At 45.5% G+C, this 25,451-nt stretch overlaps 1 protein-coding gene and 1 long non-coding RNA gene across 2 annotated transcripts in view; one reads left to right on the top strand and one right to left on the bottom strand.

Annotated features, from left to right (window-relative positions):
• The window catches only part of LOC104482491 (CUGBP Elav-like family member 4), an 829,267-nt gene that overhangs the window by 162,543 nt on the left and 641,273 nt on the right, over positions 1 to 25,451 (top strand).
• Positions 8,348 to 25,451, bottom strand: part of LOC147596652 (uncharacterized) — a 322,521-nt gene continuing 305,417 nt past the window's right edge. Inside the window, exon 2 of the long non-coding RNA XR_015261362.1 lies at positions 8,348 to 8,457. This is a non-coding gene — a long non-coding RNA (uncharacterized LOC147596652). The remainder of the gene's footprint in view (positions 8,458 to 25,451) is intronic.

The raw sequence follows: 25,451 nt of genomic DNA, 5'->3' as shown, positions 1-25,451 counted from the left end.
TGCAGGGGGACAACCTGCTCCACCATGGTTTTCACCACAGGCTGCAGGGGAATCTTGGCCAGGAGCCGCATTACTCCTCCCCCTCCTGAACTGACCTTGGTGTCTGCAGCCGTTCCTCACAACAGGCTGGCAGATGTCTCTCAGGATCCTTTTTACATCTTATTCACTTCTCATCTCCTCCCCACTTCTTGCAGCCAGGCTGGGCCGAGTTGGGCCCAGTTGGCCGCCTGGTGGGAGGCCAGAGGTTGAGGCCTGCAAGGCCCATGAGGCCTGCGCCTCCCCCTCTCTGCCCCCTGCTCAGCTGCTTCACATCTTCTCCTTTTCTTTTTTTCTGTTTTCCCCTACTTAAATACGTTATCGCAGAGGCGTTATCACGGGACATTCTGCTACCAATTGGCTCGGCCTTGGCCAGCAGCAGGTCTGCCCTAGGCCCAGCCGAGTCCACTGAACAAAGGGAAGCGACTTCTAGCAGTTTCCTACAGAAGCTGCCACCTTAGGCTCCCCCTCACTAACAAAACCAGAACAAACTGGCCTACCTCTCTCAGCTGATACTGTACAACATTTTTATGAGTTTTTCCATCAAAAGTCTTGAAATTAGGTGCATGGGAATGCATATAATGGTGTTTGAGTGGTGCCTTCCTTATGTTATATACACCTGGAGGTATTTTTTGTGGTTTTGTTCTTCAGCAAAATATAAAATCTTTTCTTCTTCTTGGTTTTATTGAAATGCCTCATAAACATGAGCTTTTAAAGGGGTGGAGATGATAGGTTTTTGACCTATAAGGGATTTGGGTTTTCCCCCTAGATCTTTAAACAAATGGAAACAAAAATATGAGAATGTATTTCCTTGTCGGTCAGACTTCTGTTCTTAGTTTTTTAAAGTTTAGCTTTCTTGAAGACTTAATGGGGTGTGAAAAGGCACAGAAATTTATTTTGCTGTTTCTGTTGTTTTTTTATCTTTTATCTTTTTATCTGAATAATAGCAATAAAAGCTCTGATGTTACTACTGATGGTTTCAGGTACCAGACTTATTGACGTTAATGATACCTAAGATATGTTAAAAAATAATGATAATAATGCTTTGAGATCTTAGGGTGGATGTTAGTTCTAAGCAAAACAAAGTATTTTAAGTGCCAACATACTTTAAATTCCTGTACCATTTTACTCTTGCCTTATTCTGATGGGTCAGGCCTGTGGAGCATTACTATTTCCTGGCCCTTTTGCCTTGGCAGGAAGACATAGAGGCCAGGGAAAGTTGTGCGATTTATTCAAATTTTCCTTAGAACCTCTCTCTTGGTATGCTGAAACTCCAAGAGGGCAAATGTTCCCATCCAGGAAGGCAAAGCTTGTTAGATGTTACCATGACAACCTGAGTGTAATTAAGGCCTGCTTCAGCTGCTAACAGCTGTGTGCATTTTATCTGTCTTGAAGATTTTATATATATGTACATAGATAAATATATATCTATATGCAAGCATACTGTGAGGATATCTGCATCTATCTGGCCATACATAAACCCACACCTAAATTGCTGCCCCTATGTATGTCCATATTAATTGAGTTGGATATGGCAATTTGCAAAGCCCTTGCTGTTCTGAAGGATGCTGAAGCACCGGAGCTTCTCTACTGCCTTTCCTTTCACAACCACCCGTTCTAATGAAGTGTGGAAAAAAAACATCCATAGCCAGAAAAAAAACCTCTGCTCCAGCGTTAGTTTCCAGCACCTTTTTGTGTTACTGTTAGAGACTGTAATTTTCCTTCCTATTAAGGAGGAAATAGGAGCTGTTTCCTAGCATTAAATTTCTCTTACAAATACATCAAGTTCTGAAATAAGTCACTTAACCTTTATGTAACTCTTCCTGTCATCCTGCACACTGCCATCCTCACACACATACATTGCTCCTGGACTCAGAATAGTGCGTGCGTGCTGTGGTGGGTCTTGACACAGTGTTCCTTGGGAGCGTCACCTCTTCAGGCTGGATGTGGGCCTCCTGCATCTCAGAGGAAAGTCTGCTTGGTAGAGAACCAGAGTCCTCAGTGCAGTGGACAGGAGCACTCATAAATTGCTCCAGATAGCTCACTGGAGAGGGAATGGGAGCTGGGTGAATGGATCACTCAAATAGAGGTGCCAGTCTATGGTTGATGTCCCTTGACAGTCAACAGAGACAGGGCCCTTTCAAGAGTTATTCAGAGCAGATATGTTCACTGTCAGCTTTGAAATCACTCTTTTGAGCTAACTGGCTTTCTCTGCCTATGCAAGAAGTTCCATTGGGTCTACCTGGGCGGTGTGAAGACCTTTCATTGTGTCCATGTGGGTTATAGAATTATCACTTAATAAACAATGCTTTGGTTTAGTTGGTTGTGCTGAAAGTAAACGTTTGCTGCAAGACTCTTAAAGAACGCAGGGTCTTTGAGATACCATACGTAACTTGTCTGCAGCTGTGAATATACTAAACTCCCACACAAGTTTAGCTACACATCATTTCTAGCAAAGGAGTTTAACTCTTCATGGAGCCTGTAGTAATGCAGTGAAGCATGGAAAACATCATCATTAATATGGTTCTTATCTTATATCTGTATAAAGTGCCACAGATGACACTAGTTTTGGGAGGCAACCAATGCTGCTCAAAGGCTTAAGCCTCCCATTTGTGGAAAAAGAAAAAAGATGAGGAGGAAAAAATGAAGAACTGCTCTTGGGAAAGATGATTCACAAAGTAAATTCAATATAATGAGGGCGACGATGTTATTCAAAAGACGCTAAGCTGTGGACATGTCTTCTAAAAGCTAGACTTCTATTTTGAATGGCCTCTAGGTTTGCACCTGCCATAAACCATACAAATGTGGATGTCCAGAGTGTGTTTGTCTGGCCTTTGGGTTTTTTAATTTGGAATTATAATAATCTGTACTGATGAATACAGCTGTGTCCTCCTGCTCTTTCCCTTTGTGTGTGTAAAATTATAGGTGCCAGGGGACCGTATGAACTTTCTGTTTTGGGAAGGAACCTCATTGTGATCTGCATTTTTGGGAATGCAAAATTCCCCCTGAGTAAGTGAATGGGGTTACATCTCTGAATGTTTTTTTTGCCTGGGGGACAGGGTAGATGGAGGCTGCAGTCAGAGAAACCGGCAGTGATTATGTCCGTAAGGTCCCATGTCTAAGGCATAGTTCTCAGAGGTCAGACAACTCTCTGCAGCTCTGTTTCTGACTGCCTGGCTGCTGAAAGGCATCACTTTGCCTGAAATTCATTATTTCAGTCCTATGTTCTCTACTGATCTCCTTGATCATGGTGTTCCTGTTTCCACTGTAAGCAATCATGTCAGGCAATCCCATACTTTCCATAGCAAGGTATTGTGAGGTGATCATAAGACTGCATAGAATAAGTTAGGGACTTTGATTAAAGGATGCTTAATAGCCTACTGAGAACGTTTTGTATGTACATATACATACGTATACACCCATGGGCATATGTAACATGGTATGTGTTCAGGCTTGTATATGATACTGTGCGCATCCTGGGTGTAGATATCTGTCATAGTTCAGCCCCAATCGGGACCAGCCTACGCAGTCTCTCTCTTGCTCCCCCCACCCTCCCTCTTCCCGGGCTTAACATTATCTCTACTACCTCCCATCCCGAGCGGCACAGGGGGGAAGAGGGAATGGGGGTCTCGGTCAGTTCATCACGCGTTGTTAAATGCCGCTGTATCATCGTCAGGGGAAGAACTCCTTGCATTCCTCCCCTGCTCCAGTGTGGGGTCCCTTCCACGGGCCACAGTCCTTCGTGAAACTGCTCCGGCATGGGTCATCTCTTCCACAGGGTGCAGTCCCTCCAGAACAGCTGTCCCAGCAGGCCCTCCACTGGCCACAGCCTCCTTCAGGCCTCCACCTGCTCCAGCGTGGGGTCCTCCACGGGCTGCAGGTGAAACTCTGCCCCTCTGTGGGCCTCCATGGGCTGCAGGGGGACAGCCTGCTCCACCATGGTCTTCACCACAGGCTGCAGGGGAATCTTGGCCAGGAGCCATGTTACTCCTCCCCCTCCTTCTGAACTGACCTTGGCATCTGCAGCCGTTCCTCACAACAGGCTGGTAGATGCCTCTCAGGATCTTTTTACATCTTATTCACTTCTCATCTCCTCTCCACTTCTTGCAGCTGGGCTGGGCCGAGTTGGGCCCAGTCGGCTGCCCGGCGGGAGGCCAGAGGTTGAGGCCTGCAAGGCCCACAAGGCTAGCGCCTCCCCCTCTCTGCCCCCTGCTCAGCTGCTTCACATCTTCTCCTTTTCTTTTTTTCTGTTTTCCCCTACTTAAATACGTTATTGCAGAGGCGTTATCACAGGACATTCTGCTACCAATTGGCTCGGCCTTGGCCAGCAGCGGGTCCACCCTAGGCCTGGCTGAGTCCACTGAACAAAGGGAAGCAACTTCTAGCAGTTTCCTACAGAAGCTACCACCTTAGGCCCCCCCTCACTAACAAAACCAGAACAATATCCTACACTGAGCACTGATAGGAGTCTAGCTAAAGCTACAAGATGAATTTTGGAATGGTGTGCCACAAGTTAGCCTGAATCCAGAGAAACTAAAATCACCCAAATGCCATGCTGTACCTTTAGCAATGGTCTGAAGGATTCCTCAGAGAAAAATATGTTCAGCACTTCGTGGTATTTATGTGAGGGAAGTACTGTTCAGGGAGAGTGATGAGATGAAAGTTTTGAAAAAAATAAATGGAAATTCCTGGAGTCATTTAAGAAAAAAACCCAAACAGAATAGTGGGAAGATTGGGGTGACAGGGAATAGGAAATCTTTGTGGAGGGTGGAGCTCACTGTTAGGGGGATTTATTCTGTTTGTGTTTTAAAGAGCTCCATGAATGATTGAAACATACTCCCCCTCCTGCCCCCCAAAAAAAACCTCAAAAAACCTGATTTTGAAAACTGTGTTCATTTTTGTTGAAATAATTTCAAACTCAATATGTCAAAGAATAATTTTCAGGTCTGGCTCTTACATGTGAATAGCCCCAATTCCTAATTTCAGATTGGTATATGCTTTATCAGACTGGAAAATCCATCTCTGAATGGAAGCGGAAGAAATAATAAACCGGTAATTGGGATGATATGATACCAAGATTAGCTTTGTACATAGCTGCGATGCCTCGAGTCATTTACTTGGGACTGTGATATACCCAGTTATATCCAAGTTTATTTTGTCTTGATATATATATATATATATATGATGCACTTAAATCCCTCACTGATGTTTTTATAGCTGGGTAGCCATTTTATGAACTGTAAAGTGAATACCCTTAGAAGAAAACATCAGCGCTGCTACTTTTTGTGTTCAATTTTTGGTTTTGTGCTGCCTTTCCCCTACCTCGCGAGATATGATGCCATTGGGAAGATGTTTTGCTGGCAGTTTATGTGAGGAAACAGAGGAAGGTGAGGGTGGAATGTGCAAGGGATGGGGAGGTCAAATATTTACAGAACTAGGTCACATTTTCCAAGCTCAACCTCAGGATAGCAATCACAAAGAAAAAACTTTTTCCTTCAGAAACCGAGATGTGCCCTGAATAAGGAGGAGTTGGTAAGAAAATGAAAAATATGCTCATCACACAGTCAAAGGATCTACTTAGGACTGGGGGATTCAGCAGTTTAAATGTGCCTTTGGACTGTAAATAGACCCAAAAACCTATCTACCAGTCAAACAGACTCCAGTCCTTTTTAACGTAAGATTTGATTTAATTATGAAACCATATTATCATTTATCATCGCACTGTAATCCCTAACCATACACCTCCTTAGCCTCTCTTATCTGGTAACTTTACTTAGCTTAATTTAAGTGATATAAATCTACATCTACATATCAAACATATTAATGAATGTCTGTCAAAAAAAAAAAAAAAGCAAGCAAACACCCCTGCCCCCCTCAAGTGCAGGCTTAAGCTATAGCCTTGTGTCTGTGCTTATAATGCTCAGCCTTACTTCTGCTGCTGCAGTTATAGCTCACCAAAGGTGCCTCCATCCCACAATAATGGACAGTCTCCCTGTCAGTTTTGCATGCTAGCCCATAAATCTCTTCTTTAAGTGTGTAGGTGTCTGGTGTCATGGTGCTTTATGCATCTCCTCAGTTGCTGCTGAAGCTGCCTGAGGTCTGCCAGATGGATCAGGATTTTAATGTTGGCTTGCCTGTCTATACACTTTGCTAATTAGAATAACAAAACTGGTAGCAAATCTTCAGGCATCAGCCATGCATTGCATCAATTAGAAACATAAAAAACAAAGTCTCTCCTGGTTCTTCTCCTTTCCACTTGATCTCTTACTCCATGGGATGGTGTAACTCTTTCCCTAAGTCCTTCTCCTAATTACTGTGTTCCTTCTTTTCTCTGTGAGCTTCCTTGCAGCCCCATATTCTCTCCTGACATTTTATTTGCTTGCATTTTCTTTCACTGCTAGGAAACACTGCTACTCTAATAGGGGAAAACAAGCACTTGATGAGCTTACGTGCTCTGGCAGATATGTAAGCGTATGATTTTTAACTAAATTTGTCTTCCTGTTTAATTTCATACTGACTTGTAAAAATTTCTTTAAAGTACCAATTTTTGCACCAAAGGATAGATAAGTATTGTTGTCTTAGTTGCATGTGGGGTAATTAAGACATAAGAGTTTGACTTAAATGAGCTCGTGTGTTCTATAGGATAAACCCTAAACCACTGAGCAAGTATGCTTACATCTTAGGTCATTGACAAAATATGATTGTATGGAATTTGGATAAAAAACCCTGAATATGAATTTTGACAGAGCTTGGATTTAGTTTTTAACTGTGTGCATCTAAACTCACTTCTCAAGTTTAACTGATGCAGAAATATAAAATACTTTGAGGAGGATAGAGACACTGCCCTAAATTTCTTCTTAAACAGTTTAGTGTGTGCAAAACAGAAAGCAGAGGGAGACATCTCCCTCCAAAGATAATTCTGTATGCAGAGTCTGAAAAATGAGATAATGATATAAAGAGGCTACTTCCATACTGATGTAATTTCCTTATGCCCTTCTAATATAATTGTTTATTTTACTTAGATTAATGCTAAAATAGAAAGAGTGAAGCAGGGAAGCTCAGGGGGGAGCGGAGCGAGGCGCCAGGAGCCCGCAGCTCACGCGAGAGCGGCTGACGGGACGTGGGCGGAGCCAGGGGGCACCGGCAGCCCGGCCCCTCTCCCCGTATAAAGCAGGGCCTAGGGAGCACCAGCGACCCGCAGCGCGGCGAACGGGACGGGCAAACAGGGCGTGGTGTGGCAGTTTGCGCGGGAAGGGCGCGTCAGCAAGGGCACCGCCCCGGGGCACTTGGTGATTCACGCCTCCCAGGGCAACATGGCCAACACCCGCCTGAGAACAAAGGCTGCAGCTCCAGCCGGGAGGTCTGCACCGGCTCCCCCCGCGGCGGTCGATGCCTCCGTGCAGACGGAGCAGCCGAGGCGGGAGGCTGCGGTGCAGAGCTCGGGCTGCAGGCAGTGCCCGGACCCTGCTCCCGGGGCAGGGGCAGGCGGCAGCCCTGACTGCAGAAGGTGTGCCCAGGTGGAGGAGCTCCTGCGGCAGGTGGCTGAGCTGCAGGAGGCGGTCAGGAGGCTGCGGGACATCAGGGAGGCGGAGAGGGAGCTGGACGCTTGGTTCCAGGCACAGTCTGCACCGGAACCGCAGCACCCAGTGAACCAATCAACCCCCCCGCACTGACACACGACATCAGCAAGCAGGCAGAAGATGCCACTGAATGGAAAGCTGTAAGGGCAAGGGGCAGCAGGAGGAAGCAGCAGCTTCCCCAGAACCCCGAGGTGCCCCTGCAGAACCGCTTTGCTGCTCTGCAGACTGAAGAAGTAAGACCCAGCACCTCGGGGGAGGCACGGGAGCCGTGCGAGGGAACCCGACCGGCTCGTGTAATAACTAGCGCTACCGAGAAAAAGAGACGAGTGGTAGTAGTGGGTGACTCCCTCCTGACAGGTACGGAGGCACCCATCTGCCGCCCCGATGCGCTCTCTCGGGGGGTATGCTGTCTCCCGGGGGCTCGTATCAGGGATGTCACCGAGAGAATACCAAGCCTCATACGGCCCACGGACTACTATCCGCTACTGGTGTTTCATGTGGGTGCCAGCGACACAGCCGGCAGCAGCCTGAGAAACATCAAAAGGGATTTCAGGGCCCTGGGTACTGTTGTAGTTCAGCCCCGATCGGACCAGACTACGCAGTCTCTCTCTCACTCCCCCCACACTCCGAGAAAAACAGGGAGAGAAAATATAAGGAAAAACGGCTCGAGGTTTGAGATAAGGACAGGGAGAAATCCTTAAAGTTACCGTCACGGGCAAAACAGACTCAACTTGGGGAAAACTATTCATTTATTACTACAAACAGCAGGATAATGAGACAGGGAACAAGATAACCTCCCCCCACCCCTCCCTCTTCCCGAGCTTAACATTATCTCTACTACCTTCCCCCTCCCCGAGCGGCACAGGGGGGAAGAGGGAATGGGGGTTGCAGTCAGTTCATCACATGTTGTTTTACGCCGCTGCTTCATGGTCGGGGGAAGAACTCCTCGCATTCCTCCCCTGCTCCATTGTGGGGTCCCTCCCACGGGCCACAGTCCTTCGTGGAACTGCTCCGGCATGGGTCATCTCTTCCACGGGTGCAGTCTCTCCAGAACAGCTGACCCAGCGGGCCCTCCACGGGCCACAGCTGCCTTCAGGCATCCACCTCCCCTGGTACGGGGTCCTTCATGGGCTCCAAGTGGATCTCTGCTCCTCCGTGGACCTCCATGGGCTGCAGGGGGACAACCTGCTCCACCATGGTCGTCACCACAGGCTGCAGGGGAATCTTGGCCAGGAGCCGCATTACTCCTCCCCCTCCTTCTTCACTGACCTTGGTGTCTGCAGCCGTTCCTCACAACAGGCTGGCAGACGCCTCTCAGGATCCTTTTTACATCTTATTCACTTCTCATCTCCTCTCCACTTCTTGCAGCCAGGCCGGGCCGAGTTGGGCCCAGTCGGCTGCCTGGCGGGAGGCCAGAGGGTGAGGCCTGCAAGGCCCATGAGGCCTGCACCTCCTCCTCTGCGCCTCTGCCCCCGCTCAGCTTCTTCACATCTTCTCTTCTCTCTCTCTTTTTTTTCTGTTTTCCCATTCTTAAATACGTTATCCTAGAGGCGTTATCACGAGACATTCTGCTACCAATCGGCTCGGCCTTGGCCAGCAGTGGGTCCGCCCTAGGCCTGGCCAAGTCCCCTGAACAAAGGGGAGCGACTTCTAGCAGTTTCCTACAGAAGCTACCACCTTAGGCCCCCCCCTACTAAACAAAACCACGACAGTACAACAGTCAAGGACTCTGGGGCGCAGGTGGTCTTCTCGTCAATCCTCCTGTTGCCGAAATCCGGAATAAAACTCCTTAACAGCAATGAGAAATTAAGAAGCAGGCACTCCTTTATTGCAGCACTGGGCGCATGGGGGATCACTCCACCCAGCGTGTGCACCTGTTTGATCAACAGCGCAGGTTACATACACACCTGTTATACATATTCACTAGATTTCCGAGAAATATTATACATAAACATTAACTTTCCGAGAAATCATTATAATATTTCCCTACCCACTTGTGCATGCTCAGTCTTTTGAGTCGAGGGTCTTCTGGTGGTCTTGGTGGTCGTCAGAACGCCCCCTCCTCGAATTTGCTGGTCAAACTCCTCCTTGAAATCTCCATAGATGGTCTTGAGAACAGGTCGCGTTGCTCCTTGATTTTCCTGGCTCCAAAGTGATGGCTCAGGGCCTAATTTCACAGGTGGTGTTTGGGGTGTTTGGGACTTACCATTGTATTAACGATATGCTAGGCTAACTTCTAACAAATGGGTATTATAATATCTCTAAGGTCCCATTCCCTCTAAGGACAAATAGATTTCATATAAAATTTAACCTATGTGACTACAGTTCTACAGTTAGCAAGAATCACCTCATATTGATATTTAATTTTCAACGTTTATGTCATGTAACATTTCCCCCCTTTGAGACTTATTTATTTTTTTTCAATAAGTCTCATTTACTTATAACTAATCTCCATAATCAGTAAAACAAAAAGTATTATTAACAGTACTACTAAAATTCCTTTGATAGATTTCATTGTTTTGATATGATTTTGTCTAATTCATTAAAAATGAGAGACTGTTAACTTTAAATGACATGTTTCTTCAGAAATCCATTGTTTCTGTTTTGGAGGCTGTGCTTCTTGACTCTCAAATAATGAATCCAAGAATCAATATCTTCAAATTTAGGGGCTGTATATATTGCTAGAAGCACCTGATATGGTTCTTTCCATTTTTATTGAAGAGATTCTGATTCCCAAATTTTCAGGTACACATGATCTCCTGGTTGAAAATGGTGAACTGGGGAATCTAAAGAAAGAGGCTCTGTGGCAGTTCCATATCCTTTTTAAGGAATTCAGAGTTCTTCCAAGGGATATCAAATACGATTCCATTTCATTATCCCCAGTAGCAGTCACATTTTGAACAAGGGTTAGAGTCTGATAAGATTTTCCATACATTAACATATGGACTAATTTTAGTCCTAGATCTGGGTTGAATCTTGATTCTCAGAAGTGCTTAAGGAAGAGCATGAGGCCATTTTAAAGATATTTTCTGACAAATTTTACTTATCTATTAGATTGTGGCCTTCAAGGAGTGTGTAAATTCAATTTAATTCCCAGAATTTTGCTCAATATTTGAATAATTTAAACTACAAAATGAGGACCTCTATTTGATGACATTCTTTTGGGGATTCGAAACCATGATATTATTTCTTTTAGCAGATTTTTAGCGACTTCTCTTGCCTATTGGTGCGACAGGAAAAAAAAACAACTTTTGGCCGTATCTACTAATACCAATAGGTATCTCTATCCATTTTGTTGTGGCAATTCTGAAAAATCAATCTGCCAAGAATTTTCAGGCAAGTTTCCCTTATATGTGGTTCCTGGAGGTGGTTATTTAATATTTCTAGGGTTATTCTTTAAACAAATTTCACACATTTTGTTACTGATTTTATTAGCTTTATCATCCTAACACTAATCACCTGTCTTCTGAAATCACTGATCATTGCCTCTATTTCCCAATGAATTTCTCTATGCTTTTAGCTTTGATTGTGGTGAGACCACAACTTGATGTTTAGGACTAATGATCATTTTTCATTTTTATTTGAATTGATTTAGCTAATTCCAAATCAACCTTACTGTAATTTGGGGTTTATTGTTCAAATTTCATTTCTTTAACCAGTATTATTGTCATGATGCCTTCTTCTGCTCTCTCCTTTGCCTTTTGATTGACTAATTTGTTTCCAATATTCACTGGGGAATTCCCAAATTGGTGGGCTTTGCAGTGCATTATTGCAACTTCTTTGTGTTTCTGCACCACTTGGAGCAATTGCAGGATTTCTTCTTGGTGTTTAATGGATATTCCTTGTGCTGTCAGCATTCCTTTTTCTTTCCATGTGGCTCCATGGGCATGTACTGCTCCAAAAGCACACTTTAAATCAGTCCATATATTCACTTTTTATCTTCTGTCCATTTTAGGGCTTTTATGAGGGCTAGTTATTAATTCAGCCTTTTGTGCTGAGGTGTTCACTGAGAGCGGCTTTGCATCAATAACAGAGTTTGTTATTGTTATTGCATATCCAGCCAATCTTCTTCCATTTCTCACGAGGCTGCTTCCATCAGTACATATCTCGAATTCCGGGTCAGGTATGTTCACTCTTCTGTTACTTCTGCTGGAATAAACTTGTTTGATGGTCTGTAGACAGTCATGACTTAGAACTTCTTCTTCTATTGAACTTAAAAAGATGGCAGGATTTATTGTTGTAGTTGTTTTCAATTTGACATCATCTTGTTCCAACAGGGCAATTTGATGTTTGAGCATCCTGCTTGGGGATAACCAGTGTCCTCCTTTCTGTTCCAGAACAGAAAGTACCATATGCGGTACATAATCTGTTCTTGGCTGTCCCGTTGTCAGCTTACGAGCTTCTTAAGTCAGGAGGACAGTTCCTGCTTCAGCTCATAGACAACCTGGTCATCCTTGGCTAACATTGTCCAATTGTTTGGAGAAATAACCAACCGGTCTTCTTCATTCTCCATTTTTCTAAGAAAGGATTCTTCTGAGAGCCAAATGTTGTCTTTCATGAAAAAACAGTTCAAAGGGTTTGGTTAAATCAGGCAACCCTAGAGCAGGAGTGAACATCAGAGCTACCTTTACATTCTGGAATGCCTTTCGAGCTTCAGGTTCTCACACAAGGGGTCCCTCCTTCGATTCCTTTAATCCACAGGTGACACCAGCCAGCCATTCCCAGAAACGTTCGCAGCTTCTTGGCTCCTTTTGGCTCCGGCATTTGGCAAATTGCCTCTTTTCTCTCATTTCCAAGTTGTCTTTGTCCCTGTGTGATTTCAAATCCCAAATACATGACAGTCTCTTTTCCAATCTGTGCTTTCTTCTTGGAAACTCTGTTATCACTTTGGCCCAAGAAATTTAGCAGGTCAGTAGTCAAGTTGAAACATTCTTCTCTGGTTTCTGTGGCTATTAAAATGTCATCTACATATTGCAACACCAGTCTTTCAGGATAAATTATTTTGCATGTTTCTAATTCCTTAGCCAATTGATTTCCAAAGATCACTGGGCTATTTTTAAATCCTTGAGGTAGCACTGTCCAGGTGAGCTGAGTCTTCTGCCCAGTTGTGGGATTTTCCAGTTCAAAGGCAAAATATGCCTGACTATTTTTCTCAAGGGGAATACAGAAAAAAAGGCATCCTATAAGTTCAATACAATGAACCACTTGTGATTTTCTTTTAAAGCTGTCAACAAGGTATATGGGTTTGCCACTAAGGGGTGAATATCTTGAACTATTAAATTTAATGTTATTAAAATCTTGTACTAGCCTATATTCCTCACTTTCTGGCTTTTTCACAGGTAAAATGGGAGTATTGAATACTGATTAGTCGATATTTAAAAAAAAAATTCAATTATTTTCTCAAGGCCTCTTCTAGCTTCTAATTTTAAGGGTACTGTTTTTGTCTTACCGGTTTGGTGCTTTCCTTTAGAAAAATCTTTACCAGTTCTGCTGCTTTTGAATGTCCGGGAACTTCACCAGCCCACACCAAAGGGTTACTGCATTGTCCACTTCTTGAGGGATTTCATATGGCTCTGGAGTTGTCTGTAACATAAAAATTCTTGCCTCTCTGGCTTTTGATTAGGGTATATTTAATTGAATTTCACAGTTTAAAAAACTAATTTGTGCTTTCAATTTGCTCAATAAATCTCTCCCAATAAGGCAACAGGACACTCTGGTATATATAAAAATTGGCCAATCCCCCATTGTTTACCCACCTTAAAGTTAAGGATTGAATGAAAAAATTCTTTTCAGCTTTCCCTGTGCCACCAATTTTGTCTACATGCTTTTTACTCAATTTTCTTCTACAAGTACTTAAAACTGAATAGGTAGCTCCAGTATCAAAATAGAAAATCCATGGTTTGGGTCCCAGCTGGATTGTAACCAGGGGTTCTGTTGGGGAATTCTCCCCCAGTCCCCTTTGCACCTCTGACAAAGGCATCTGCTGTGCTGCCAGTTTTAGTTTCTTTTTCAGAATAAGGACATTCATTTTTCCAATGCCACCATTCTTCACACTTTGCACACTGATTTTCCCAATCTCTCTCCTATTGCAGTTATTTTATCCATTCCTCTACCACACCCCGATCTCATCCCCAGTTTGTTCCCCTACCGCTTGTCAAAGTGGCGGGGGGGCAAGGCTTGAGCCGCTCCTTGTTCTGTCTGGTCTTGTCGGCTTCCAGTTCTCCCTGCAATAGGACTGAAACCCTCATCATTCAACTGTCCCACTCTACAGCTCCCACCAGGGGTTCGGTGTTCTGGCCCCTTTTTCTACTGTTTCATTTGTTAAACCTGCATCAACACTTACAGACAACACATAAAGATAACACAGAAATTTAACACATGAATTCTATGTCTTCCTCTTCAGTTCCACATTTTAAACACCACTTTCTATACTACAAGCCAGGATCTTTTCAACCTTTTCAACCTTTTTCCTTTTTCTTTTTTTTTTTTTCTTTTTTTTTTTTTTTTAATGCCAAAACCATCGGATCCTTGGGGACGTATCTGCAATCTTTCTGCCACTCGGGATGATTTCCCAAAGTAAAGAACAAATCAACATAGGGGACCACATCTCACTTTCCTTCCCTTCTACAAGATAACATCAACTGTAAAATATTGTATCAATTTTTTTTCTTTTTCTTTTTTTTTTTTCCTAGTCATTGGGTCTCCCCTTATATCCTCCCAATGTTTAAGAACACATCCCAGTGGAGACTTCATTAATGTTTCCCCTACCATTGAGGTAGACATAGAAGATACGTGTTTTCCCATATTTTACAAAAGAGTTTTTGGTACCAAAAAGACAATAACACTGTTCCAGAGACAAAGTCAATCCCATCACCAAGAAAAGTTTAAAACCCCAAATGCAATACTGTATATCATTCAAGTCCCGTACACCGCAACACATGCATACAGACTTAAAAAAAAAAACAGCATTGAAGCAACAATTACCAGCTTGTAAATCACTTATAAAACATGCTGGGGCCCCTTTCCAAGCTATGTACAAATCTTACCAATACTCCCCATACTCTTACTCTTAAACAGTTTAGACCAAATGCCAAATACCAAACAAATGCAAATGACAATTGTCCCAAATACACAAATGTCCAACCCAGAAATAGCTTTCGCTTATGACTTAAGGGCAGATGCCTAGGCTTCCAAACCAAACGGGTACCCTCTGAGCCCCAACCCTGAGAGGCTTTCGCCGCGCCTTACGGGCAGGCTATCCAGAGCAGACAGATTTCAAAGAAGAAGTGCCTTACCCTTTTCTCCAGGGAACGTTGTGAGGAGCTTTGTGAGTCGAGAGCGATGGGTCTCCCCGAGAATACCTCGGTGCCGACTGGAGTTCAATCAACACTCGATCTCGTTCAGTCTCACTCGCAAGGTCCCATCTGGGTCGCCAAAACTGTTACTGAAATCCGGAATAAAACTCCTTAACAGCAATGAGAAGTTAAGAAGCAGGCACTCCTTTATTGCAGCACTGGGCGCACGGGGGATCGCTCCACCTAGCGTGCGCACCTGTCTGATCAACAGCGCAGGTTACATACACACCTGTTATACATATTCACTAGATTTCCGAGAAATATTATACATAAACATTAACTTTCCGAGAAATCATTATAATATTTCCCTACCCACTTGTGCATGCTCAGTCTTTTGAGTCGAGGGTCTTCTGGTGGTCTTGGTGGTCGTCAGAACGCCCCCTCCTCGAATTTGCTGGTCAAACTCCTCCTTGAAATCTCCATAGATGGTCTTGAGAACAGGTCGCGTTGCTCCTTGATTTTCCTGGCTCCAAAGTGATGGCTCAGGGCCTAATTTCACAGGTGGTGTTTGGGGTGTTTGGGACTTACCATTGTATTAACGATATGCTAGGCTAACTTCTAACAAATGGGTATTATAATATCTCTAAGGTCCCATTCCCTCTAAGGACAAATAGATTTCATATAAAATTTAACCTATGTGACTACAGTTCTACAGTTAGCAAGAATCACCTCATATTGATATTTAATTTTCAACGTTTATGTCATGTAACACTCCCAGTGGAAGGGCAGGGACCTGAAAGGGCCAGACGTATCTGGCAGGTTAACTCGTGGCTCAGGGAGTGGTGCTACAGCCAGGGCTTTGGGTATCTAGATCACGGGGCATGCTTTGAGAAGCCCGGGCTGCTAGGGGCGGATGGCGTGCACCTAACTGAGAAGGGGAAGAGTGTGTTTGGCCAAAGGCTCGCCAGACTCGTCTGGAGGGCTTTAAACTAGTGTTTCTGGGGGAGGGGGAGCACAGTTCAGCCCACCGTTGTCAACATGGCACCAGTGCCAGCACCGAGGGTCCAGAAGCTGAGGAAGGATCACAGATAAGTGTGAGTGAACTTAAACTGCGGTCCAACAGAACCCCTGTCATTCCAGCCAGCAAGTCAGCTTTGTCAGGGGCCCAGCTGAGGTGTCTCTATACCAATGCACGCAGCATGGGGAACAAACAGGAAGAGCTGGAGATGCGTGCACACGAGCAGGGCTACGACCTTGTTGGCACCATGGAGACGTGGTGGGACGACTCGTATGACTGGAGTGTCAACATGGAGGGGTATAGGCTTTTTAGGAAGGACAGGCAGGGGAGACGGGGAGGGGGTGTGGCTCTCTGTCAGCAACCAGCTGGAGTGTGTGGAGCTCTGCCTGGGGATGGAGGAGGAGATGACAGAGAGCTTATGGGTCAAGATTAGAGGATGGGGACAGACAGGGGACGTTACGGTGGGGGTCTGTTACAGGCCCCCTGGCCAGGAGGACAGAGCGGACGAAGCGCTCTATGGCCAGATAAGAGCACCCTCACGGTCACAGGCCCTGGTCCTCATGGGGGACTTCAACCACCCTGACATCTGTTGGAGAGACAACACGGCAGGGCACAGGCAGTCCAGGAGGTTCCTGGAATGCGTGGACGACAACTTCCTCCTGCAGGCGATAGAGGAGCCAACAAGGAGGGGTGCCATGCTCGACCTTGTGCTCACCAACAGGGAGGGGCTGGTGGGGGATGTGAAACTCAAGGACAGCCTTGGCTGCAGCGACCACGACACGGTGGAGTTCAAGATCCATGAGGCAGAGAGGAAGCTACACGGCAAGCTCTCTGCCCGGGAATTCAGGAGAGCAGACTTTGGCCTCTTCAGGGACCTGATGGGCCAAGTGCCATGGGAGACGGCCCTGGAGGGAAGAGGGGCCCAGGAAAGTTGGTCCATATTCAAGGAGCACCTCCTCCAAGCTCAGCAGAGGTGCATCCCAATGAAGAACAAGTCAGGCAAAAAGGCCAGGAGGCCCACGTGGATGAGCAAGGAGCTGCTGGACCAACTGAAAGTGAAGAAGGAAGGCTATAGAGGGTGGAAGCAGAGACAGGTAGCCTGGGAGGTCTACAAAGAGGCTGTGCGAGTGGCCAGGGATCAGGTGAGGAAGGCCAAAGCCCTGGCAGAACTGAATCTGGCCGGGGATGTCAAGGGCAACAAGAAGAGCTTCTATAGGTATGTAGGGGACAAAAGAAAGTCCAGGGAAAATGTAGGCCCCCTCCAGAAGGGAACTGTTGTCCTGGTTACCCGGAACATGGAGAAGGCTGAGGTACTCAATGACTTTTTTCCTCAGTCTTCACCGATACAGGCTCTTTTCCTGCCACCCAAGCTGTAGAAGGTGCAAACAGGGACTGCAAGGATGAAAAACCACTCACTGTACTCGAAGAGCAGGTGCAGTATCATCTGAACAACCTGAAGGTGCACAAGTCCATGGGTCCTGATGAGATCCATCTGCGGGTCCTGAGGGAACTGGCGGATGAAGTTGCCAAGCCACTGGCTATCGTATTGGAGAAGACGTGGCAGTCTGGTGAGGTCCCCGATGACTGCAAGAGGGGGAACATAACCCCAATTTTTAAAAAGGGGAACAAGGAAGACCCGGGCAACTCCAGGCCGGTCAGCCTCACCTCTGTGCCTGGCAAGGTCATGGAGCAGATTCTCCTGGAAACCATGCTAAGGCACATGGAGAGCAAGGAGGTGGTTAGTGACAGCCAACATGGCTTCACCAAGGGCAGATCGTGCCTGACCAATTTGGTGGCCTTCTATGACAGGGTGACAGCATCGGTGGACAAGGGACGAGCAACGGACATCATCTACCTGGACTTGTGCAAGGCATTTGACACTGTCCCGCACGACATCCTTCTCTCTAAACTAGAGAGACATGGGTTTGATGGACGGACCACTCGGTGGATAAGGAGTTGGCTGGATGGCCGCACTCAGAGAGTGGTGGTCAACGGCTCAATGTCCAAGTGGAGACCGGTCACGAGTGGCGTCCCTCAGGGGTCCATGTTGGGCCCGGCCCTGTTCAACATCTTTGTCGGTGACATGGACAGTGGGATAGAGTGCACCCTCAGCAAGTTCGCCGATGGCGCCAAGCTGTGTGGTGCCGTCGGCACGCTGGAAGGGAGGGATGCCATCCAGAGGGACCTTGACAGGCTGGAGAGGTGGGCCCGTGCCAACCTCATGAAGTTCAACCAGGCCAAGTGCAAGGTCCTGCACCTGGGTCATGGCAATCCCAGGCACAAATACAGGCTGGGCGGAGAATGGATTGAGAGCAGCCCTGAGGAGAAGGACTTAGGAGTCCTGGTGGACGAGAAGCTCAACATGAGCCGGCAATGTGCCCTTGCGGCCCAGAAGGCCAACAACATCCTGGGCTGCATCAAGAGGAGCGTGGCCAGCAGGTCGAGGGAGGGGATTCTGCCCCTCTACTCTGCCCTGGTGAGACCCCACCTGGAGTACTGTGTCCATTTCTGGAGCCCCCACCATAAGAAGGACATGGACCAGTTGGAGAAGGTCCAGAGGAGGGCCACGAAGATGATCAGAGGGCTGGAGCACCTCTCCTATGAGGACAGGCTGAGAGAGTTGGGGCTGTTCAGCCTGGAGAAGAGGAGGCTCCGGGGAGACCTGATAGTGGTCTTCCAGTACCTCAAGGGGGCCTACAGGAAAGATAGGGAGAGAGACTGTTGTGACAGAATGAGGGGTAATGGTTTCAAAATAGAGGGGGGTAGATTCAGATTGGATATCAGGAATAAATTTTTTACAATGCGAGTTGTAGAACACTGGACCAGGTTGCCCAGAGAGGTGGTGGATGCCCCATCCCTGGAAACGTTCAAGGCCAGTCTGGATGAGGCTCTGGGCAACCTGATCTAGTTGTAGATGTCCCTGCTCCTTGCAGGGGGGTTGGACTAGATGACCGTTGAAGGTCCCTTCCAACCCTAACCATTCTATGACTCTATGAAGTTCAGACCGTCAATATTTTGTCTTTCTTTTTCTCATTTAATCTCTCCTTTGTTTTATTTTTTATGTGAGTTTATGCTTTTGCCAGTGCAAATTGGGATGAAAAATCTCATGATAGAGGCCACTGCTTCCCCAGCATCATCTCCTTTTTGCTGATTCAGGCAGTACAGAGAAGCATCTCAAAAACTGTGAAGATTCTGAACCTGAACTCTCAGCCTCTCATGCCTTCCTTTTCAGTTTCCTTGGTCCATTTTCACAATTGTTCTGGTTTTATTTAGTGAGGGAGGGGCCTAAGGTGGTAGCTTCTGTAGGAAACTGCTAGAAGTTGCTCCCCTTTGTTTAGTGGACTCGGCCGGGTCTAGGGCGGACCCGCTGCTGGCCAAGGCCGAGCCAATTGGTAGCAGAATGTTCCCTGATAACACCTCTGCCATAACGTATTTAAGAAGGGGAAAAAAAAGAAAAAAAAAAATAAAAGGAGAGAAGATGTGAAGAAGCTGGAGCGGGGGCAGAGAGGGGGAGGCGTGAGCCTTGTGGGCCTTGCAGGCCTCACCCTCTGGCCTCCCGCCAGGCGGCTATCTGGGCCTGACTCGGCCCAGTCTGGCTGCAAGAAGTGGAAAGGAGATGTGAAGGGAACCTGAGAGGCGTCTGCCAGCCTGTTGTGAAGAATTTTTCTTGTGAGAGGAACGGCTGCAGACGCCAAGGTCAGTGAAGAAGGAGGGGGAGGAGTAATGCAGCTCCTGGCCAAGATTCCCCTGCAGCCTGTGGTGATGACCGTGGTGGAGCAGGCTGTCCCCCTGCAGCCCATGGAGGTCCACGGAGGAGCAGAGATACACCTGGAGCCTGTGGAGGACCCCACACAGGGGGAGGTGGATGCCTGAAGGTGGCTGTGGCCCGTGGAGGCCCTGCTGGGGCAGCTGTTCTGGAGGGACTGCACCCCATGGAAGAGATGACCCACGCCGGAGCAGTTTCATGAAGGACTGCAGCCTGTGGGAGGGACCCCACAATGGAGCAGGGGAGGAATGCAAGGAGTTCTTCCCCCGACAATGAAGCAGCAGTGTAAAATAACGCGTGATGAACTGACCACGACCCCTATTCCCTCTTCCCCACTGTGCCTCTCAGGTTGGGCAGGAAGGTAGTAGAGATAATGTTAAGCTTGGGAAGAGGGAGGGGTGGGGGAGGTTTTCTTGTTCCCTGTCTCATTCTCCTGCTAGTTTTAGTAATAAATGAATAGTTTTCCCCAAGTGGAGTCTGTTTTGCCCGTGACGGTAACTTTAAGGATCTCTCCCCGTCCTTATCTCAAACCTTGAGCCGTTTTTTTTATATCATCTCTCCCTTTTCTCTCGAAGGGTGGGGGGAGTGTGAGAGAGACTGCGTAGTCTGGTCCCCATCGGGGCTGAATTACGACAACAATGGTTGTTTGGCATCACCTTAAAACCTACTTTCAGTGGGATTTCTTTTAAAATCTCCCTGTCCAATGATGCTTATTTACCTGTTTTCCTTTCCTCCTTCCTCTCCCTATCTTTATTTGTGAGTACTTGGAGCTGCTGTTGGGGGAGTGAGTTGTACCAGGGCAAACTGCATTTTATTCAAGTCACTCCTTATACCTACAGAGCTGCCTTCCCACTGTTCAACATGTTATATATCCCCTCTCCATGCGTGGTCCATCTGCCTTGGCAATTTAATTCAAATTGCACAGCGTCATGCTTAGAGTATCAAGTTTAGTCTCAGGTGTCAGGCAAGATTGCTGCTGTCTTATTCACTTAAACATCTCATGTGGATGAGCCCTTCATATGACAGGAAGAGGGATTTGGTGGGTCAAAACCAACACAGACCAGGCGATGCAGCATTTTCTATTTCTAACTGAGCTGTCCTGACATTTCTGACTGGGCTTCACATGCCGCAAAGGACTGACTGCAACATGCACTTTCATGATGAATGTTTCTCTTTTTAATGAATTATTTATTTTCCAAGAAGTTGTGGAGTTTTGGTATATTGACATGTGATACTTGCAGTCAGCCCAAAGTAGAGCTCTGGCCTGAAAATTTTGGAGAATGCGTTATTCAAAATATTTGGAAGCAAAGCAAAAGCCCCAGAAGAATGCAGGCCCTATAAACAAAGCACTAGGAAATAGAAAAGGCAAAATGTAAGCAGTGTTAGTGCATCTGACAATGTGTGGCAAGATGCCTGTTCTTGCACTCCTTAGGTTAAATCCACCCAAACTTACTGTCTAGAAGGGGGACAAAAGAAGAATGGGGGTAGATGGGGGGAGTGAGACAGAGGATGAAGGTGGATGGGGAACAGAGGGAAAGAAAGGAAAAGAAAAATCAATTGAAGCTGAGTGAGATTTTGTTTGCCAAGTTTCCAGCTGCTCAGAGTGAATTTTTATGGTTAAGTTATAAACCTTTGAAAATAGGAGTTTCTAATGAAAATGCTGACAGACCCTTTATACGGTGACATTAACACTGGCTGCTCTGTGATTGTCCTTGCCTGCTTTTATTTATTTATTTTCCTCTCTTTGTCCTTAAGGTCCTGTCACACCTACTGTGATCCTGGTGAGGAAGCAAAGGGAGTGAGGTCAAAATTCCTTAGAAACAGGAACTCCTCCTAAGCTGATGAGGCAGGTTGGGGAAGGGTGGTTTGACTGTGAGGGGACAAAAATGCTGAAATGTACCCTTCCACCTCCAAGCCTGTTGTGATGCAAAACAGTGTTCATGCTCTCAGTATATATTACTTTATCTTTCTTCTTTTTTTTTTCCTAACCCCAGTAGCTCCATCTGCAAGCTGTTGTATACACCAGTGCATTACAGGCTACGAGGAATTGGATGTCACATTTGTGAGGAGAGGTTTCTTACAAACTTCAACTACCTTGCATGCAATGACACTTTCCTGCTGTGGTGGATGGGACGTAGGCTGGTCTCAGAGTGACAGAGACAAAAGTGTCTGGTCGAAGGATGAGCACGTGTAGCATCTCTAAGCATCCTCACTGAGAAAGGTTATGACACTTTCTCCCAAGAGATGACGGATACTTCTCTATAGAGGAAAGAGAGGCAGTGTGTTTGCCTGATGGGACAACCCTTCAAAATCTGTGTGTCTGAACTTCAGAGTTTGTGCCCTGACTGGAGCTGTATGCACATGTGGAGCATTTGGCCATCACTGGATTTAATAGTTTTCAGTCATACCTCCTTGCACTCCCCAGAAGGTGGAAATCAAATACATACCACATGCTTCAGTGGTCCTCAAACGCATGTTTAGCATCTTAACTTTATTTCTTGGTTTCCTTTTTGATGGTACACAAAGGGTTTGATGTTTTCATTGTTATACACAGTAACTTAATTTTTTTCATTGTAGCCTCTGGGCTGTTGCACCACTGTTACGAGATCCCTCCTAGGAACAGCAGGGCAGAAATATTCTTTATTATGTGCTTGAATTTACCTTTTTTTTCCCCCCCTCCACCTCCACTCCCCCCACAGTTTCTTTTGCCTCTCTGGTTTTAATTAGCCTTGCTTTTCCAATTAGCATCCTGGTCTGCTGCAGCAAGGATGGAAAGAACCTCTTTTTCTGAGAAAGACTCATGGCTGAGGCTTGGAGACTGATTTTTCCCAAAGTGGAGCTGCATTAACTAATTCTTAATAAAAGCAGAATTCAGGGCCCAGTGGCACTGTTTTTGTAATGGGCATTGTTCCTTGAAAATATTAAGCTCAATAGGAAGTACATTCCCCCTTGGCCTCTCCTAGTCTCAGGTAGTGATATGGAAACTGTCATCACATATGGACCCTTTGCAACCTGTCCCTAGGTGGTAATGCTTTATGAATAGCACTGAGCAAGCACAAAGAAGAAAGGAAAAAGGATAAAGAAAAGATTAAAAGCAAAACCTTTTGGCTTGTCCCCCAGCACAATCATCTTGGCATTTTCAATAAACTTAAAAAAGAAAAAAATAATTAGGGCTGAACAAATTCCTTAATTGGGACTTAAAGATTTTTTTCAGATATTTGCTAAGTGTCAGACTGCTTTTAGTGCATCATCTAATGTGATACCTTTATCCTCTCTAGTCTGGCACCGACTTTGGATGAAGGGAGTTTGGATTCACATCCTTGGTGGCCCCTCTCTTGCACATGTCCAGGAAATGGTGGTGCACAGGCATTATGCAGTGTGATCCCCTTGCCCAGTAGGCTTCCCAAACTGGTTCTACCAGTCCCAGCGCTTCCATAATGGTCCCATCCCTCCATAATGGGCCTCAGCAGGTCACAGGTAGGGGAAAAGGGGCCTGGATCAGGCTTGTTCCCTGGACTGAAGAGTAGGGAAAGACAGTGACAGTAACTTCCAGCAGGTGATCCTCAGTCCAGCTTTTCTTTCTCTGTCCAACCTACACTCCCTGGCTGTAACAACACAGCTTTATCAGGAAGAAGGAGAACTCAGGGGAGATCTGCAGTCACAAAGTCTTTGATCATAGTGCAATTTACCAGAAATCACAGCTACTAGTGGTTGCTTTTCAGAAAAGAATTGTGGGCAGAAATTACATACGTACGTGTTTGTATTCAGACTGGGTACATTTGCGTGCGTGTGCTACTTCTAGATCAATACCATCTTGAAAGAGTATCTCTTTCTAGAGAATATTTTTGGTCTGATACAACCAATATCTACTCATTGGCACAACCAAAGTAGTGAATAATGGCTTTGATCAGGATAGAAAATCTACCTAAATAAGAACAAATTAACATTGCAGAGAAAATTTTTCCACTGGTGTTCCTGGGCAGTCTAAACTATTTAATTTTTTTCTTTCTGTCCCTCTCCCTGTCTCTGCTAGTTTTGCTAGCTGTGATCATGCATCCTTAATTCCATTCAGATTTCTTTCCTCTGAGGAGATGAAACACTAAATAGCTTTGCTGGAAATACAAAAAAATGTAGCCAATAGGTAAAGTACCTGGAGATTTAACACTTTGCTTAAGAAATTAATAATTACAACAATATGAATCTCATTGCTTTGCCCAGCCCACCAAGAAATTAACAAGTCTTTTCCCCTCTAGAGATAAAAATCTCATTTTGATTTGTCAGGAATATACTTTTGTTGCAATATCATTTTCAATGCAGGGGGGAGGGGAAAGACCCTACTTAACGTAATGGATTTTGAATCTAAATCTTTGATCACATCATTCTCTGCTGGGATTTTTTTTTCTTTATGTTACTTGTAACAGTTTATTTTTCCCTCTTCCCACTAGGATGGCATAGCTTTAGTCACACTTTCAGAACACCTCTGTGTTATACTCTGGATTCAGCCCTGGAAGGGTTATTATTAATAGCGATGTTTCTCAGTAAACTTCCCTCCCAAGGTTGCTCTAGCCAAGATTGTTTAGAACACTCCACTGGGATATTTGTAAGGGACACCTTGGGTCTAATGCAGTAGTGTTTAATGGACAAATTTATTTAGGTCCCTGTGGTAATATAAAACTCTTTTGTTAGTTGTAAAGCAGGCACAAAGCACTACTAATAACAGCTGTGAAACAGAGCTAATTTGGGCATCAGTGGCCACCTGAATACTGGAATTCAGGACACTCAAAGCTTCTCTGTTCTTGATGAGTAAAATTGGATTGATGTGCACTTCATTATTAAAACAGAAATGCCAGCTTCCCATGAAATTTCTTTTTCACTTCTTTGAAAGTAAAAGTTACATTTTGCTTGAGAGAAAAGCACAATTTGACAGCTAGGGAGAAGTATGTTCTCTGCTTTTCCATTACTTGTTTGAGAAGGCTGATCCCAGGCTGGTCTTGTAATTCAAAAGGATTTGGAGCCTGTGCTAATGTGATAATAGCAATATTGGCACTATTAATTTTGTGTTTTGCTCTGTCTTGTCCTGCCATGTCCTGATTGTAGGACTGTACAGACTTGGCTCCTGCTCTGCGGGGAGAAGATGTCAGTGAGATGCTCTCCCCAGCTCATGGTGGTACTCATTTTCCCTAGCAAAGTGCTGCAGTGAGCAGGGCTGCAACAGAAGTGGGGAGTTAATGGAGATTTCTGAGTTGAGAGAGGCATTTTGTACTTTCAGTTCTGTAGCTCCCAATGTGGGATGAAATCATCTCAGTGCAGCCAAGTCCCCAGCTTGCCTTGGTGTGACAGAGAGAAAGGAGGTTACAGAGAGCAGGGAGGAAGAGAAAAGAGAGATGCCAATCCATTGCCCAGCCACTTCCTTCCATCCCCAGTCTCCTGACTTTATTTCCATCTATCCTACTCCTTTAAAAATCACCTTTCCCACAACAGGTCACAAAGGTGGTCTTTGTGTCTGTATTTTTCTTCCCACGTTGAACGATGTAGCAGTTCCAGATTTCCTACTTGCAAGATTAAAACCTCAAATGTTGTAGTTGGTTCTGGCTCAGGATCTGGCACAAGAGTTGGTTTGTATTCAGTGTGGGAGAGGAAGTAATGACTCTATTTGGAAAGAAAGTGGAAAAAAATATAGTGCCTTTCCCTGAAAAGTTTATAAAATAAACCTTTTAGGAGGGTAGTAAGTTTTAGAAGATTTAGTATTTTTCTCT

The sequence above is a fragment of the Chlamydotis macqueenii genome, chromosome W (genome assembly GCF_036417535.1).
Source record: "Chlamydotis macqueenii isolate bChlMac1 chromosome W, bChlMac1.mat, whole genome shotgun sequence".
Lineage (NCBI taxonomy): Eukaryota > Metazoa > Chordata > Aves > Otidiformes > Otididae > Chlamydotis > Chlamydotis macqueenii.
The sequence above is the reverse complement of the archived record's forward strand: the minus strand, read 5'-3'. Positions and strand labels throughout refer to the sequence as shown.